General features: G+C 42.2%; 1 protein-coding gene across 2 annotated transcripts in view; it reads left to right on the top strand.

Moving 5' to 3' along the window:
* Positions 1–15459: 15459 nt before the first annotated feature.
* Positions 15460–20154, top strand: part of LOC106593278 (epidermal growth factor receptor kinase substrate 8-like protein 2) — a 157611-nt gene continuing 152916 nt past the window's right edge. The window contains exons 1-2 of one of the 2 annotated variants that reach the window (XM_045688582.1): positions 15460–15658; positions 15767–15932. The gene's annotated coding sequence lies outside the window, so the exon portion shown is untranslated. The remainder of the gene's footprint in view (positions 15659–15766; positions 15933–20154) is intronic. The other variant, XM_045688583.1, reaches the window with a different exon arrangement.

Genomic DNA, 20154 nt, shown 5'->3' with positions numbered 1-20154 from the left:
TAAATTGTTATCATTTCACATTCTTACCCTTATTCTCTCCGGAGTAGTTGTATTCCCCCCCCCTTATGCCACTGCCACATTCCACAAGAGACAAGACAACACTAAGTTTGTGTGTCTGTGTGTATGTCAAATCAAATCAAATTTCTTGGTCACATAAACATATTATTAAGCAGATGTCACGATTCCCACCGATGGTGGCGCCCCCTCCTGCTCGGGTGGCGCTCTGCGGTCGTCGTCACCGGCCTATTAGCTGCCACTGTTTCCTTTTTTGTATTCCCCCCCTGTTTGTGATTGTGTGCACCTGTTCTTAGTGGGGGTGATTAGCGGGGCGATTAGTGTTAGCTGGTCCGCTTGTTCATTGTGCGGGATTATTTTCCTGTTGTGCTTGGGGTTACGCTGGTGCGTTTGTTCATTGTGCGGGATTATTTTCCTGTTGTGCTTGGGTTTACGCTGGTGCGTTTGTTCATTGTGCGGGATTATTTTCCTGTTGTGCTTGGGGTTACGCTGGTGCGCTTGTTCATTGTGCGGGATTATTTTCCTGTTGTGCTTGGGGTTACGCTGGTGCGTTTGTTCATTGTGCGGGATTATTTTCCTGTTGTGCTTGGGGTTACGCTGGTGCGTTTGTTCATTGTGCGGGATTATTTTCCTGTTGTGCTTGGGGTTACGCTGGTGCGTTTGTTTTTTGCTCCGCATGTTATTTCCCCTGTGTTTGGGACTCATTATTTTGTGTGCGCATTATTTCTCTGTTTTGGGGTGGCTTGTGTGTGCTCGCCTGTTGCAACTATTAAAAGCCACTACCCTGTGCTCGCTGCTTCCTGCGTTTGATTCCTCACGACGACGCCCGAGCCTTACAGCAGATGTAATTGCGGGTGTAGCAAACTGCTCCAACAGTGCAGTAATATCTAACAATTCACAACAATACACACACATCTAAAGTAAAATAATGGAATTAAGAAATATATGAATATTTGGATGAGCAGTGTTGGAGTGGCATTGACTAAAATACAGTAGAATAGAATACAGTATACACAGTTGAAGTCGAAAGTTTACATACACTTAGGTTGGAGTCATTAAAACTCGTTTTTCAACCACTCCGCAAATTTCTTGTTGACAAACTATAGTTTTGGAAAGTCGGTTAGGGCATCTACTTTGTGCATGACACAAGTAATTTTTCCAACAATTGTTTACAGACAGATTATTTCACTTATAATTCACTGTATCACAATTCCAGTGGGTCAGAAGTTTACATACACTAAGTTGACTGTGCCTTTAAACAGCTGGGAAAATTCCAGAAAATGACATCATGGCTTTAGAAGCTTCTGATAGGCTAATTGACATAATTTGAGTCAATTGGAGGTGTATCTGTGGATGTATTTCAAGGCCTACCTTCAAACTCAGTGCCTCTTTGCTTGAAATCATGGGAAAATCAAAAGAAATCAGCCAAGACCTCAGAAAAAAAATGGTAGACCTTCACAAGTCTGGTTCATCCTTGGGAGCAATTTACAAACGCCTGAAGGTACCACGTTCATCTGTACAAACAATAGTACGCAAGTATAAACACAGTCGTCATACCGCTCAGGAAGGAGACACGTTCTTCAATTCTCACATTGCCTCCGAGGAATCCCGGAAATCCCCGAAGTAATTTACGAGTCAATCCGATGTCACCTGAGTTCTCTTGGGAATCACAGAGGACTGCCGACTCGCCTCCTCCAGAGCCCTTGCAACTGGGCAGGGCTATATTGTCTCCTGCTGTGATGGCCACTCTAATACCTTGACTTAAGCCATTTTGCCACAACTTTGGAAGTATGCTTGGGGTCATTTGGAAGACCCAAATGGACATCCTGACTGATGTCTTGAGATGTTGCGTCAATATATCCACATAATTTTCCTTTCTCATGAAGCCATCTATTTTGTGAAGTGCACCAGTCCCTCCTACAGCAAATCACCCCCACAACATGATGCTGCCACCCCCGTGCTTCACGGTTGGGATGGTGTTCTTTGGCTTGTAAGTCTCCCCCTCTTTCCTCCAAGCATAACGATTGTCACGGTTGTCGTTGGTGAATGAGGACCAATACGCAGCAGGTACGTGAATGCTCATCTTGATTTTTAATTATCTTTCAAAACGAACATACAAAATAACAAAACACGAACGATCAACAAAAACAGTCTGGTAAGGCACAAGGCGAAACACAGAACAATCTCCCACAAAATACAAGACAAACACACCCAACTAATATAGGACTTCCAATCAAAGGCAACACCAAACAGCTGCCTTCAATTGGAAGTCCAACCTCAATTAACTCAACATAGAACCAAAGTTTAAAGGCACAGTCAACTTAGTGTATGTAAACTTCTGACCCACTGGAATTGTGATACAATGAATTATAAGATAAATAATCTGTCTGTAAACAATTGTTGGAAAAATGACTTGTGTCATGCACAAAGTAGATGTCCTAACCGACTTGCCAAAACTATAGTTTGTTAACAAGAAATTTGTGGAGTGGTTGAAAATGACTTTTAATGACTTCAACCTAAGTGTATGTAAACTTCTGACTTCAACTGTATATTACTGTAAATATTGATCACATTCCTTGTGTGTGATCATATATTTTGATACATTGAATGTTAATATTGTGACCCTATGTTATACATTTTGTTACCTTTCATCCAAGATGGCGTAGCAGTTCAGACGTCCTCTACCCTCCTCTTGTCGTGTCCCGTGTATATATATATTTAGATATTTTTTTCTTCACTTATCTTTTAATATATATATATATTTTTTTATTCTAAACTCAACCTCAAAGCACTCTCCTGCAACCCGCCTCACCAATTTAAAAAAGAAAGTATTATTTACCTCATCTGAATTCCACAACAGAAGCTAGCAAGAGGTTAGCCATTTTCACTGGCTAACGTTGAAGTTCAGCTAGCCACGGTTAGCTGTCCTCAGCTATCCATTAGCTCGAAAAGCTATCGCCAGTTTTTGTACAGCACGACTCAGACCAGAGCATACCGGACCTATTCTCTCTCCTTTCCCCGATTTCTACCGCAGGCTCTGGACATTTACACCTGGATCTTGCAGCTAACTAGCTGCTACCTGAGTGACTATTGGCAACGTCGGTCACGGAATTAACACACATTATTACGGAGCTAGCCAGCTAGCCAGCTGAAGAGTTCCGTCAGCCACTCCTGGGCTATTCCTGAGCTAGCCAGCTGAAGTGTCTCCTGGGCTACAACTCACCTATCCTGACCCGTTTTACTGCCGATGCGGAGCCCCATCGGGTCTTCACGACTGGACCACCGACGTTATCTGCCCGAGGGAGTTATCCAACTGGCCCCTCCGTCGCGACGTAACCTGATCGCCCATCTGCGGCCCGCTAATCGTTAGCTGTCTTTTCGGCTGCGATCTGAATAGGTCTATCGGACACTTTTCTTGGGCCACTATAACTAACTATTTTGCCAACTTGGACTGGTCCCCCCTTCCACACGGAACCCCACTAACCTACAGACGGAAACGCACGAGGTGGCTAAAAACAGACCTCCCTCCCATCTTCCACCAGCTTGCTACCTATGGCCCGGCTAGCTGTCTGAATCTCACTGGACCCTTTGATCACTCGGCTAAGCATGCCTCTCCTTAATGTCAATATGCCTTCTCCATTGCTGTTCTGGTTAGTGTTTATTGGCTTATTTCACTGTAGAGCCTCTAGCCCTGCTCATTATACCTTATCCAACCTCTCAGTTCCTCCACCCACACATGCTATGACATCTTCTGGTTTCAATGATGTTTCTAGCGACAATATCTCTCTCATCATCACTAAATGCCTAGGTTTACCTCCTCTGTACTCACATCCCACCATAACTTTGTCTGTACATTATACCTTGAAGCTATTTTATCGCCCCCAGAAACCTGCTCCTTTTTCTCTCTATTCTGGACGTCACAGACGACCAATTCTTATAGCTTTTAGCCGTACCCTCATACTTATTCTTCTCTGCTCCTCTGGGGATGTAGAGGTGAATCCAGGCCCTGCAGTGCCTGGCTCCACTCCTACTCCCCAGGCGCTCTCTTTGATGACTTCTGTAACCGTAATAACCTTGGTTTCATGCATGTTAACATTAGAAGCCTCCTCCCTAAGTTTGTTTTATTCACTGCTTTAGCACACTCTGCCAACCCGGATGTCCTAGCTGTGTCTGAATCTTGGCTTAGGAAGTCCACCAAAAACTCTGAAATCTTCATCCCTAACTACAACGTTTTCAGACAAGATAGAACGACCAAAGGGGGCGGTGTTGCAATCTACTGCAGAGATAGCCTGCAGAGTTCTGTCCTGCTATCCAGGTCTGTACCCAAACAATTTGAACTTCTACTTTTAAAAATCCACCTCTCCAAAAACAAGTCTCTCACCGTTGCCGCCTGCTATAGACCCCCCTCGGCCCCTAGTTGTGCTCTGGACACCATATGTGAACTGATTGCCCCCCATCTATCTTCAGAGCTCGTGCTACTAGGTGACCTAAACTGGGACATGCTTAACACCCCAGCCATCCTACAATCCAAGCTTGATGCCCTCAATCTCACACAAATTATTAATGAACCCACCAGGTACAACCCCAAAGCCGCAAACACTGGCACCCTCATAGATATCATCCTAACTAACTCGCCCTCCAAATACACCTCTGCTGTTTTCAATCAAGATCTCAGCGATCACTGCCTCATTGCCTGCACCCGTAATGGGTCAGCGGTCAAACGACCTCCACTCATCACTGTCAAACGCTCCCTGAAACATTTCAACGAGCAAGCCTTTCTAATCGACCTGGCCCTGGTATCCTGGAAGGATATTGACCTCATCCCGTCAGTAGAGGATGCCTGGTTATTTTTTTTAAATGCCTTCCTCTCCATCTTAAATAAGCATGCCCCTTTCAAGAAATGTAGAACCAGGAACAGATATAGCCCTTGGTTCTCCCCAGACCTGACTGCCCTTAACCAACACAAAAATATCCTGTGGCGTTCTGCATTAGCATCGAACTGCCCCCGCGATATGCAACTTTTTAGGGAAGTTAGAAACCAATACACACAGGCAGTTAGAAACTCAATACACACAGGCAGTTAGACTGTAAACTCTCCTTCCAGACTCACATCAATCATCTCCAATCCAAAGTGAAATCTCGAATCGGCTTCCTATTTCGCATCAAAGCATCCTTCACTCATGCTGCCAAACATACCCTAGTGAAACTCACTATCCTACCAATCCTCGACTTCGGCGATGTCATTTACAAAATAGCCTCCAACACTCTACTCAACAAGCTGGATGCAGTCTATCACAGTGCCATCCGTTTTGTCACCAAAGCCCCATATACTACCCACCACTGCGACCTGTACGCTCTCGTTGGCTGGCCTTCGCTTCATAATCGTCGCCAAACACATTGGCTCCAGGTCATCTACAAGACCCTGCTAGGTAAAGTCCCCCCTTATCTCCGCTCACTGGTCACCATAGCAGCACCCACCTGTAGCACGCGCTCCAGCAGGTATATCTCTCTGGTCACCCCTAAAGCCAACTCCTCCTTTGGTCGTCTCTCCTTCCAGTTCTCTGCTGCCAATGACTGGAACGAACTACAAAAATCTCTGAAACTGGAAACACTTATCTCCCTCACTAGCTTTAAGCACCAGCTGTCAGAGCAGCTCACAGATCACTGCATCTGTACATAGCCCATCTATAATTTAGCCCAAACTACTACCTCTTCCCCTACTGTATTTATTTATTTTATTTATTTTGCTCCTTTGCACCATATTATTTATATTTTATCTCTGAACTTTCTTCAAACTACAAATCTACCATTCCAGTGTTTTTCTTGCTATACTTTATTTACTTTGCCACCATGGCATTTTTTTGCCTTTACCTCCCTTATCTCACCTCATTTGCTCACATTGTATATAGTCTTATTTTTTTTCTACTGCATCATTGATTGTATGTTGTTTATTCCATGTGTAACTCTGTGTTTTTGTATGTTGTCGAACTGCTTTGCTTTATCTTGGCCAGGTCGCAATTGTAAATGAGAACTTGTTCTCAACTGGCCTACCTGGTTAAATAAAGGTGAAATAAATAAATTAAAAAAAACCTCCTGTTTCAGAAAGTGATGTCACTGAGTACTGAGTATATGACCTTCCACCCCCACCTGGGATGTGGACGCCTAATGAAGACCTAAGGGTGGAAACGTTGTTATAAATAAAATATCACCTGGGAGCATGAGCAGCAGTGTGCTGCGTTTTTTCTTTCTGTTTTCCTACAACTCCAGCGCCTAGATGTGCGTATGTTCTTCAGCTTCTGCACCTGTGTAATGATCATGCTGTTTAATCAGCTTCTTGATATGCCACTTGATATCTACAACACGGAGCTCATATTTTCTTGGGAACAGAAATATATATAAAAAAATTGGGATGCAATGAAATTAGATTTGACATATATGGCCACTCCTCCCCGCTTTCTGTAATCTGTCACATCTAAATACATGATAAACATTTACTGTAATGTCTTCGTCAGAGATGGAACCATTTAACCATGTTTCCCAGACAACCGGAATGTCAGGACACGAGTCCTGTAACCAACTGTCAATTATGTCCATTTTTTGTATCATACTATCATACACATAGGTGCATTAGTCCCCCTACGAGATTTAATGTCAGAGGGGGTATTCTGCTCTGTCCCATAAGAGCTAACAGGGACATCTGCAGCTATTGGTTGAGTGAGCTGAGACTTTACCAAGGTCCCTGGCCAACCATGTGAGAACTGAGCTGGGGTTGCCATTTAACAGACCAGAGCTGCAGCAGCTCTGGTCTGGACCAGAATGTCTGCCAATGCTCCATTCTGAGTGTGAACAGAAGGTCTTGGTGTGGCTCCTATTTTAGGGTTGGGGTTGCAATGGGGCGAAGGAGTGTCCCAGGCCTGTCCTGGGGATGGGAGTAGGCAGGGTAACCAAAACTAGCGTGGGGTTATGGGGGGAATTGAGGAGGGTGGTGTGGAAGACAGTGTTGCTGGAGAGGTTTCAAACTCTCAGTATATTTTACCTTCATTTAACTACACAAGTCAGTTAAGAACAAATTCTTATTTTACAATGATGGCCTAGGAACAGTGGGTTAACTGCCTTGTTCAGGGGCAGAACTACAGGTTTGTACCTTGTCAGCTCAGGGATTTGAACTTGCAACCTTTCGGTTACCAGTCCAACGCTCTAACCACTAGGCTACCTGCCATCCCGGGGGCTGACGATGTGAATGATACATGGTGTGGAGGGCAGTGTTGCTGGAGAAGCCTCAAACTCTCAGTATACGAGGGCTGACGATGTGAATGATACATGGTGTGGACTGACTGCATCATGTGATGCACCACCCTCAACAGTGTTCTGCCAGACCCTGGGTTAGTGGTCGGTGCTGTGTAGAGCTGGGCTGTGATGGTCCGGCTCTAGTAGAGCTGTGCTGAGGCAGGGCGGGTCTAGTAGAGCTGTGCTGAGGCAGGGCGGGTCTGGTAGAGCTGTGCTGAGGCAGGGCAGGTCTGGTAGAGCTGTGCTGAGGCAGGGCGGGTCTGGTAGAGCTGTGCTGAGGCAGGGCGGGTCTGGTAGAGCTGTACTGAGGCAGGGCGGGTATGGTAGAGCTGTGCTGAGGCAGGGCGGGTCTGGTAGAGCTGTGCTGAGGCAGGGCGGGTCTGGTAGAGCTGTGCTGAGGCAGGGCGGGTATGGTAGAGCTGTGCTGAGGCAGGGCGGGTATGGTAGAGCTGTGCTGAGGCAGGGCAGGTATGGTAGAGCTGTGCTGAGGCAGGGCGGGTCTGGTAGAGCTATGCTGAAGCAGGGCGTAATGAAGGTAAACCCTCTGCTGTATTGTTGGAAATGACTGAGCATCAACTCAGGGATCCCAAAGACCTGTTTTAACATGATCTCAAAGACCTGTTTTAACATGATCCCAAACACATGTTTTAACATTATCCCAAACACCTGTTTTAACATGATCCCAAACACCTGTTTTAACATGATCCCAAAGACCTGTTTTAACATGATCCCAAACACCTGTTTTAAAATGATCCCTTAACATTATCCCAAAGACCTGTTTGAACATGATCCCAAAGACCTGTTTTAACATGATCCCAAAGACCTGTTTTAACATCATCCCAAAGACCTGTATTAACATCATCCCAAATCTTAACCCTTACCTTAATATCTAATGTTCATGTTTACATTTCTGCTTATTTGTTGTTAAATTATTTGTGAATATTGTTATTCTTGACTTGTGCTGTAACAAAAAAAAACAATTTCAAACCAATTCTCTCCAGTAGAGGGCAGAGATGTCTTAGTAACTTTTATAAACCGAAGGGACATAGATTTCATGCCTCGGTTTCATAAGTCTCAAACAAAACAATACATTCCCTAATAGTTGGTGTACAGTTCTAAGAGTTTCTTCACCTACATCACATCTATAGGTTACATTCAAACGGACATGCAAATAACACCCTGTCTTCTTATAAGCAGCACATTTGCAATCATTCAGCCGGTGCCAAATCACTCCCAGCCCCTCCCCCCTTGGCCCTAACTCTTCAACATTAACCCTTACTGTTGTGTAGTGGATATTCCACCATATTGGTTACACCCTGAAATTCTGCAAACACCAGAGTGATAAGGCCAAGGGGGAGAGGTAGGGAGAGAATTGAGACAGGCTGATATTCTGGCTAGGATAGACAGGGGCCTTTTCAAATACCAATCTACCTTTATCACGTACCTTTCTTTGGTAGGTAATGGCACTTTAAGCCATGTTGTTTATTACCCTTTACCTGCCCCCAGAGTCCCTCTCCCTCTCCACCCCTCTCCCTCTCTCTCTCTCCACCCCAATCCACCCACTTCTCTCTCTCTCTCTCTCTCTCTCTCTAACCCCTTCTCTCTCCCCCCTTCTCTCGCTCCCTCTCTCCCCCGTCTCTCTCTCTCCACCTCCACCCCTCTTTCACTCTCCACCCCTCTCAATTCAATTCAAATTCAATTTCAATTGAAGGGCTTTATTGGCATATGTTAACATTGCCAAAGCAAGTGAAGTAGATAATAAACAAAAGTGAGATAAACAATACAAATTTACATTAAACATTACACTCACAGAAGTTCCTAAAGAATAAAGACATTTCAAATGTTATGTATGTATACAGTGTTGTAATGATGTGCAAATAGTTAAAGTACAAAAGGGAAAATAAATAAACATAAATATGGGTTGTATTTACAATGGTGTTTGTTCTTCACTGGTTGCCCTTTTCTTGTGACAACAGGTCACTCATCTTGCTGCTGTGATGGCAAACTGTGGTATTTCACCCAGTAGATATGGAAGTTTATCAAATGTATTTTTTTTTTTTTAATTCTTTGTGGATCTGTGTAATCTGAGGGAAATATGTGTCTCTAATATGGTCATACATTTGGCAGGAGGTTAGGAAGTGCATCTCAGTTTCCACCTCATTTTGTGGGCAGTGTGCACATTGCCTGTCTTCTCTTGAGAGCCAGGTCTGCCTACGGCGGCCTCTCTCAATAGCAAGGCTATGCTCACTGAGTCTGTATATAGTCAAAGCTTTTCTTAAGTTTGGGTCAAGTCACAGTGGTCAGGTATTCTGCCACTGTGTACTCTCTGTTGAGGGCCAAACAGCATTATAGTTTGCTCTATTTTTTTGGTGAATTCTTTGCAATGTGTCAAGTAATTATATTTTTGTTTTCTCATGATTTGGTTGGATCTAATTGTGTTGCTGTCCTGGGAATCTGTGGGGTCTGTTTGTGTTTGTGAACAGAGCCCCAGGACCAGCTTGCTTAGGGGACTCTTCTCCAGGTTCTCTGTAGGTGATGGCTTTGTTATGGAAGGTTTGGGAATCGCTTCCTTTTTAGGTGGTTGTAGAATTTATCGGCTCTTTTCTGGATTTTGATAATTAGCAGGTATCGGTCTAATTCTGCTCTGCATGCATTATTTGGTGTGTTATGTTGTACACAGAGGATATTTTTTGCAGAATTCTGCATGCAGAGTCTCAATTTGGTGTTTGTCCCATTTTGTGAATTCTTGGTTGTTGAGCGGACCCCAATGGGTTTTATAACAGATTGAAGTATTTTTAGTCAGATCCTAATTGGTACGTCAAATTTAGAAGGTCCTTCTTGCCTTGTCTCTCAGATCGTTCACAGCTTTGTGGAAGTTACCTGTGGTGCTGATGTTTAGGCCGAGGTATGTATAGTTTTTTTGTGTGCTGTAGGGAAACAGTGTCTAGATGGAATTTGTATTTGTTGTCCTGGCGACTGAACCTTTTTTGGAACACCATTATTTTGGTCTTACTGAGATTTACTGTCAGGGCCCAGGTTTGACAGAATCTGTGCAGAAGATCTAGGTGCTGCTGTAGGCCCTCCTTGGTTGGGGACAGAAGCACCAGATCATCAGCAAACAGTAGACATTTTACTTCAGATTCTAGTAGGGTGAGGGCCGGGTGCTGCAGACTGTTCTGGTGCCCTCGGCAATTCGTTGATATATATGTTGAAAAGGGTGGGGCTGAAGCTGCATCCCTGTCTCACCCCACGGCCCTGTGGAAAGAAATGTGTGTTTTTGCCAATTTTAACCTCACACTTGTTGTTGGTGTACATGGATTTCATCATGTCGTATGTTTTCCCCAACACCACTTTCCATCAATTTTTATAGCAGACCCTCATGCCAAATTGAGTCATCAGCTTTTTTGAAATCAACAAAGCATGAGGAGACTTTGCCTTTGTTTTGGTTTGCCGAAGTCGGTTCCTCTCCTTGTTCGGGCGGCGTTCGGCAGTTGACGTCATCAGCCTTCTAGCCATCGCCGATCCACTTTTCATTTCCCATTTGTTTTGTTTTACACACCTGGTTTCAATTCCCCAATTACATGTTCATTATTTAACCCTCTGTTTTCCCCATGGTTTTTGTGCGTATTTGTTTATTGTATTTTGCTCCGTTTGTGTGGGCTCGGTAATTCTACATGTACTTGGTATTTTGAGTAAAGTTACTTTAATTACTCATCTCTGCTGTGCCTGACTCCTCTGCACCGGCTACACCCAGACCTTTACATTTTTTATTTTTTGTCAATTAGGGTGTGCAGGTAATTTGGTAAAACGCTAATTTGACGTTCGCTCAGGACATTGTTTTCACTGAGGAAATGTACAAGTCTGCTGTTAATGATAATGCAGAGGATTTTCCCAAGGTTGCTGTTGACGCAAATCCCACGGTAGTTATTGGGGTCAAATTTGCCTCTATCCCTTCCCGCTCTACCCCCTAACCCCCCCCCCCCTTCTCTCTCCCCTCCTTATCTCCCTCCCTCTCCACCCACTTCTCTCTCTCTTCCCCCCCCCCTCTTCAGCTCTCTTCCTTCAAACAGCATCTCTCACAGTGACAGCAAGAGTTAATATTAGCCTCAGACTCAAGGTTTCCAGAGTAACCTTGCTTCAACACATTGTCATTCTGTGTGCTACACACATGCAGTACCAACACAGGTTTAAGCAGTCTGTGAGCAGGCAAAATGAAGTGCTCAGTGGAATGTTTGTTTCTAACTGCTGGTATGTGGATGGAGATGTGATTAGCCGTTAAAATCTGTTTCTGCTCTCTTGACAAATTGTTCTGCTATGAGAATTCCATAAGGAGTTGGCAAATGAGGAGAAATAGACCAGCAACCAGGCTAGTGGTAAAAGCTGCCTTTACTGGTTCTAACAGCAGACCTATAAACTGTTGGAAAAGAAATGGTGTTCAACCAAATACAATGATTTTTCTCTGTAAACAAATTAACAACAGACTTTCAGCATGCGTATTTATTTTATTTAACCTTTATTTAACTAGGCACAGGGAAGGGCACTCAACTGACACAAATGACTGATGATTGGTAGAAATAAATTGATAATAAGAAGATTGTGGGAGCTGTACTGTTAGATTTCAGTGCTGCCTTTGATATTATTGACCATAACCTGTTGTTGAAAAAACATATGTGTTATGGCTTTTCAACCTCTGCCATATCGTGGATTCAGAGCTATTTATCTAATAGAACTCAGAGGATTTGTCTTTAATGGAAGCTTCTCTAATGTCAAACATGTAAAGTGTGGTGTACCGCAGGGCAGCTCTCTAGGCCCTCTACTCTTTTCTGTTTTTACCAATGACCTGCCACTGGCATTAAACAAGGCAAGTGTGTCCATGTATGCTGATGATTCAACCATATACGCATCAGCAACCACAGCTAATGAAGTCACTGAAACCCTTAACAAAGAGTTGCAGTCAGTTTTGGAAATCTAAGAGCATTTAGATTTAGAGAAATCTAAATCTAAGAACATTGTATTTGGTACAAATCGTTTCTTAAGTTCTAGAACTCAGCTGAGTCTGGTAATGAATGGTGTGGCTGTTGAACAAGTTGAGACTAAATTACTTGGCGTTACATTAGATTGTAAACTGTCATGGTCAAATCATATAGATTCAATGGTTGTAAAGATGGGGAGAGGTCTGTCTATAATAAAGAGATGCTCTGCTTTTTTGACACCAAACTCCAAAAAGCAAGTTCTGCAGGCTCTAGTTTTGTCTAATCATGATTATTGTCCAGTCGTGTGGTCCAGTGCTGCAAGGAAAGACCTAGTTAAGCTGCAGCTGGTCCAGAACAGAGTGCAAGTCATGTTCTGCATTGTAATCAGAGGGCTGATATAAATACTATGCATGCCAGTCTCTCTTGGCTAAGAGTTGAGGAGAGACTGATCACTTCTTCTTTTTATAGGACCCTATAGATCTTCTTAGGGCTAGTGTCCTTTTTTCACAATTTCCGCTTGACTGATGTGCCCAAAGTAAACTGCCTGTTACTCAGGCCCAGAAGCCAGCATATGCATATAATTGATATCATTGGATAGAAAACACTTTGGGGTTTGTAGAAATGTTAAAATAATGTATGAGACTATTGATATGGTAGCCGAAAATCCAAAGAAAAACCAACCAGAATGATTTGTTTTGAGATCCCATGCTTTTTCAATGGAAAGCTATGGGTCCTATGCAATTCCAGCTCGCAGATTGCAATTCCTATGGCTTCCACTAGATGTCAACAGTCTTTGTTCAAGGTTTCAGGCTTGTTTATTCCAAAACGAGGAAGAATTTTGAGTTTTGTTACCGGTGTGACAGTTGGAAATCAGTCTGGTTGCGCAATGAAAAGGACGCACACTTGCTAATTTTACTTTTCTATTGAACATACTTCTTTCTGTATGAAATATTATAGTTTAATTACATTTTAGGGTACCTGAGGATTAAATAGAAATGTATTTTGACTTGTTTTAACAAAGTTTAGCGGTAGCTTTTTGGATTCCTTTGTCTGCAAGTTGAACGAGTGGTTTACTGAAATCGATGGCGCCAACTAAACAGACTTTTTTGGATATAAATAAGGATTTTATGTAACAAAACGACCATGCATGTTGTAGCTGGGACCCTTGGGATTGCAAACAGAGGAAGATTTTCAAAAAGTGTGTGATTATTTAATCGCTATTTGTGATTTTATGAAGCCTGTGCTGGTTGAAAAATATGTTGATGTGGGGCGCCGTCCTCAAACAATCGCATGATATGTCTTCACTGTAAAGCCTATTGTAAATCGCACAGTGCAGTTAGATTAACAAGAATTTAAGCTTTTAACCAATATAAGATACTTGTATGTTCATAAGTGTTTAATATTACGATTATTTATTTGAATTGCGCGCCCTCCAATTTCACCGGATGTTAACAGGTGTCCCGCTGACTGGAAGCCTAACCCTAAGAAGTTTTTATAAGAAACATTCATGTGTTGAAAATCCCAAATTGTTTGCATAGTCAATTTACACAAAGCTCTGACACACACGCTTATCCCATCACACATGTCACCAGGGGTCTGTTCACAGTCCACAAATCCAGAACAAATTCAAGAAAGAGTACAGTATTATATAGAGCCATTATTGGATGGAATTCATAGAAATAAACAGCAAACCTGGTTTCAGAAAACAGATAAAGCAACACCTCACGGCATAACGCCTCTCCCCTATTGGACCCAGATAGTTTGTGTGTATGTATTGATATGGAGGCTACGTGTGCCTTGAAAACAATGTATGTAGTTCTGTCCTTGAGCTGTTCTTGTCTATTATTGTTCTGTATTATGTTTCATGTTCTGTGTGGAACCCCAGGAAGAGAAGCTGCTGCTTTTGCAACAGATAATGGGGATGCTAATAAAACAACAAAAACATCTCTCATTTATAAAGATTTAATTCAATCCAATTCAATAAATGTCAGTAATCTAAGAGGGATCCTTTTTGCTGGGCGTACTAAGAGACTAGTAAATAACAGAATGACAACAGCAAGAGCATACCACAGCATACCACGACATGAATTTTAACACAGTGAACAAATTCAGACTGGTCCAGCTAGAACAAATTCAGACTGGTCCAGCTGGAACAAATTCAGACTGGTCCAGCTGGAACAAATTCAGACTGGTCCAGCTGGAACAAATTCAGACTGGTCCAGCTGGAACAAATTCAGACTGGTCCAGCTGGAACAAATTCAGACTGGTCCAGCTGGAACAAATTCAGACTGGTCCAGCTGGAACAAATTCAGACTGGTCCAGCTGGAACAAATTCAGACTGGTCCAGCTAGAACAAATTCAGACTGCTAGTGCAGTTACTATTCTCAGTTGTTACATGATTGTAAATCAGATATTACTTATAAGTTACATACGTTATATTTCACACATAAACATGTTTATATTGCCTCCTGTTTTTTGGAAACAAGGCCCCTCATTACAAACGTAGGCTCAATGGGGTTTTTACTGTAGAGATAACTAACAGACTGAAACTGTGAAGTGAAATGGAACTGAGTTTAGATTCAGGCTACTAATTCACCTCCGTTTTGTGAGAGAAACCTAGTCTTCTACACGGTCATTTGTACCAGGACATAGAGATAGAGAAAGATAGGGCCTACCTGGACAAAGAGCCAGCGGTCATTCGTACCCGTCTGTGTCATTGAAACCAGGGTAATGTTCCACACTGTTGCTCCTCTTTCAGCCAGCAACTTGAAGCTGCCTCTCCCTTACCGTACACAATTACATACACCGGAGACGGAATACTGACTGTACATTGCAGTCAGTAAATGTTAAAAGGTATAAGAATTATGAAGAAGGGAAAAAAAGCTATAAATGCATACTGGAGTGTTCTCTTTGTCTAAATGTCTTTTAAAATGTGTCTCATTTCATGCAAGACCCTCCTCCACGGTCTCGTTGTCTTGATGGTTGAATTGAGTTTTTTTCCCCCCCCCTAATTTCTTAAATGTTGCCCGCAAAGAATGTTAGTTTAATGACGTGTTGTGATTTGACCATATACAGAACATATTTGCAAAATAAAAGTTAATTGAAACAACAAACACAACATAATGAAAGCCTGGTTTGGTTTTAAATACAGGACGTAGTTCACTATAATCTGCTATACCCCGCCCCTTCCCTCCTGCAGGTTGTGTTACCTGTGCTCACACCTGTCACTGTCTAAAGCTGCTCTCCAAAGCTTTATCTCCCTGTCTCCGGAACTGTCGTCCATCTGGGTTACCCTACAACAGCGAGGACAAAACAAATATGCATTTACATACCACTTTGTTTTAATAGCGCAACTTCCGATCGCTCTGGTATCAACATAGGAGGTGAGAGTCAAGTCGGCTTGACCATCAGCGTTATTTATTATCCACCTCTTGCTGCGCAAAGTTCATTTCTACAGACGTTTTGAGGACATACTTATTGGTTTGTTGCAGTGAAATAATGGCACCTTGACCCCGTCCAGTCTATTCAGTGTTTCGGAGAGAAAAGGTTTTGTTCGTCACCAGTGGCCCATCAATAGAAGAGAGAGAGAGAGACAGAGAGAGACAGAGACAGAGAGAGACAGAGACAGAGAGAGCGGTGAGATTCAGCGCTGACTTGGTAAGACTATTTGACTATTACATGTGATATTGGACTGGTTTGTTTCTCTTATCTGTCCAGAGTTGTATGTCAATTTCAGGTGCATTTTCCTGGTATAGATAGTCATGCATTTTACCCAAACCCCATGGCGTACTATGTAGGGCTAATATTTACCCTAATAATGGACTAAATGACCTTACCGCTACTCGTTATAGCCCAAAGACATTAGCTACATGTTCTGTTTAATTAAAGGAGAAGTGGCTCTGGAAGCCAAAACAGCCAAATACTCCCATCTAAACGTGAATCAACTGCGGTGCGGTTTTAGAAACATAAATCCCTTTACTTTCATATCACATCAAATCATTTCACCGAATGCTAAATACACACGTACTGTATACAGTTCTAACCGGGTTTAACACAGTTGCAGCCGACAGTATTTTTTTTTTGTGACAACAGGTTTGTGGTGTCTGTCTTCCGTTTACACACAGGTGTTCAGAGAAGCAGGTAGTCAGTCCTCTGTCTTCCGTTTACACACAGGTGTTCAGAGAAGCAGGTAGTCAGTCCTCTGTCTTCCGTTTACACACAGGTGTTCAGAGAAGCAGGTAACTCATTAGCGCAGGTAGTCAGTCCTCTGTCTTCCGTTTACACACAGGTGTTCAGAGAAGCAGGTAACTCATTAGCGCAGGTAGTCAGTCCTCTGTCTTGCGTCTGTTTTCACTAAACAAGCGCTGTAACATGGAGATACGGCCGTGTGGGAACCCTAAACCCTACAACAAGGTGTGAATCAATTTAATGTAATTATTTCTCAGTGACCTGCAAGATAAGGTCTTCATGCTTCCTTAGCTAACACATAAGGCTTAAAATAAACACCTGAAACTAGATCCCTGCATACTGGACACGAAGAAGAAGAAAGACTGTCAGGGAAAGTTCACTTCTTCACTGTTCAACCAACCTGGTCTCATAGCATTTCGTATTATTCTATACACAAATACGAGCTACTCCGTTTAGTATGATATGTTACCTTTCGTATGGTATGTATTCATTAGTGGATGTCCATCACCCATTTCACATGATATGTTACAAATTACAATTCTTATTATATGTTACGAATTTTGCAAAACATATGATAGGTAATGTTATGAATTCTACACGGAACAAAAAATATATAAAACGCAACATGCAACAATTTCCAAGATTTTTACTGAGTTACAGTTCATATAAGGAAATCAGTCAATTGAAATAAATTCATTAGGTCCTGATCTATGTATTTCACATGGCTGAGAATACAGATAAGCATCCATTTATCACAGATAACCTTTAAAAAAAAAAAAGGTAGGTATATAGATCAGAAAACCAGTCAGTATCTGGTTTGACAATTTGCTTCATGCAGGGCGACATCTCCTTCACATAGAGCTGATCAGGCTGTTGATTGTGTCCTGTGGAATGTTGTCCCACCTCCTCTTCAATGGCTGTGCAAAGTTGCTAGATATTGGTGGGAACTGGAACACACTGTCGTACACATCGATCCAGAGCATCCCAAACATGCTCAATGGGTCTGAAATGTCTGGTGATTATGCAGGCCATGGAAGAACTGGGACATTTTTAGCTTCCAGGAATTGTGTACAGATCCTTGCGACATGGGGGTCGTGCATTAACATGCTGAAACATGAGGTGATGGCAGCGGAAGAATGGCACGACAATGGGCCTCAGGATCTTGTCATGGTATCTCTGTGCATTGAGATTAGCCTAGTTTTTGAGCTAGTTTTAGGCTAGTAGTGATTTAACCTGAAAAATAAAATGCATTATAATTCTATAGTTGTCGAAAATGAACACTCCTGTAGGAGCTATTGTGACTAAATTATGTACTTAATGTATAATTCCAAACATAGGCTAATAATTATTATGGTTGTAACAGAATTATGAAAAGTCATTTAAAAATGACGACTAGTTGTCATATATTAAGACAGAAAGTCTTGGTAACATGCTTCCCTGTATGCCTATAGGCTAGTCACAGATATCTCTGTATGCCTATAGGCTAGTCACATATATCTCTGTATGCCTATAGGCTAGTCACAGATATCTCTGTATGCCTATAGGCTAGTCACAGATATCTCTGTATGCCTATAGGCTAGTCACAGATATCTTTGTATGCCTATAGGCTAGTCACAGATATCTCTGTATGCCTATAGGCTAGTCACAGATATCCCTTTATGCCTATAGGCTAGTCACAGATATCCCTGTATGCCTATAGGCTAGTCACAGATATCCCTGTATGCCTATAGGCTAGTCACATATATCTCTGTATGCCTATAGGCTAGTCACAGATATCTCTGTATGCCTATAGGCTAGTCACAGATATCTCTGTATGCCTATAGGCTAGTCACAGATATCTCTGTATGCCTATAGGCTAGTCACAGATATCTCTGTATGCCTATAGGCTAGTCACAGATATCTCTGTATGCCTATAGGCTAGTCACAGATATCTCTGTATGCCTATAGGCTAGTCACAGATATCTCTGTATGCCTATAGGCTAGTCACAGATATCTCTGTATGCCTATAGGCTAGTCACAGATATCTCTGTATGCCTATAGGCTAGTCACAGATATCTCTGTATGCCTATAGGCTAGTCACAGATATCTCTGTATGCCTATAGGCTAGTCACAGATATCTCTGTATGCCTATAGGCTAGTCACAGATATCTCTGTATGCCTATAGGCTAGTCACAGATATCTCTGTATGCCTATAGGCTAGTCACATATATCTCTGTATGCCTATAGGCTAGTCACAGATATCTCTGTATGCCTATAGGCTAGTCACAGATATCTCTGTATGCCTATAGGCTAGTCACAGATATCTCTGTATGCCTATAGGCTAGTCACAGATATCTCTGTATGCCTATAGGCTAGTCACAGATGTGTATATATATAACACAGTGCTGAGTGAAAACACATGGACCATAGGTTACATGTTGACAATCCTAGATCTGATATACGGTTCAGGAACCTCTGATTATCTTTCTTCACAAAATCTATTCCAGCGACCGCATTATTACGTGAGTCCAATGACCGTCAAAGGTTTGTGTTTATGACAGTATTATGTGAGTCCAGGTCATTGGTCTTGACAGCTATCTCTTCCTTGTGTGTGTGTGTGTGTGTGTGTGTGTGGTGTGTGTGTGTGTGTGTGTGTGTGTGTGTGTAATTACACGGTAACAGAATTGAGCTTTGATGGGCGTCGTAAGGATTGGACCAAGGTGCAGCGGGTAAAGTGCTCATCTTCTTAATTTATTTAAAGAAAACACTTAAACAAAATAAACAAACGTCGATAACAGTTCCATAAGGCTCCCAGGCTATACAGAAAATATCCACCCACACAACACAAGTGAAACAAACACAACTAAATATGGCCTCCAATTAGAGACAACAACAACCAGCTGCCTCTAATAATTGGAGGTCATTGCCAAACCCAACATAGAAATAGAAAACTAGATGTAAACATAGAAATAGATAACATAGAACCTACATCCAAAAACACCGAAACACACAAAACAAACACCCCCTGCCACGCCCTGACCAAACTACAATGAAAAATAACCCCTTTTACTGGTCAGGACGTGACATAACAACTCTATGCACAAGGACTATTTTTAACAAAGTTCACTGAAAAATGGACAAAAACCGACTTAGTGGAAAGAACTGTGCAGATGCAAATGTTTGGTAATGGAATTAGGATAAAATCTCCCTTAGGGTTTTTATGTGACCACGTTTTCCAAAAAATATCTTCTCCGGATTAAAATTTAAAGATGTCTGCAGAAAGAATGGGGTGTCAGCTATGACATGGTTGGCACTAGTTACCACAGCCTACAAAGTCAGAAGGCCCGCCTACTCAACCAATCAGATGAGGAAGTGTGATGACGCAAATGCCGACCAACTTGCAGGGGTATACATGTATTTCTATTATCTATTGATTCGTCATCGATTTGGTTATTTGTTAGATATTGATTTGGTTATTTGGTAGATATTGATTTGGTTATTTGATAGATATTGATTTGGTTATTTGTTAGATATTGATTTGGTTATTTGGTAGATATTGATTTGGTTATTTGGTAGATATTGATTTGGTTATTTGGTAGATATTGATTTGGTTATCTGTAAAACTAACCGTTAAAAAATACTATGTTTTTATCAGATATTTTATTCAAACTCAGCTTGCAAGTTTATCATGTTTGTCCTCACTCATAGTTAC

The sequence above is a fragment of the Salmo salar genome, chromosome ssa10, assembly GCF_905237065.1.
Source record: "Salmo salar chromosome ssa10, Ssal_v3.1, whole genome shotgun sequence".
Taxonomy (NCBI): domain Eukaryota; kingdom Metazoa; phylum Chordata; class Actinopteri; order Salmoniformes; family Salmonidae; genus Salmo; species Salmo salar.
Note: the sequence above shows the minus strand (reverse complement) of the source record. Positions and strands in the feature narration are given on the sequence as shown.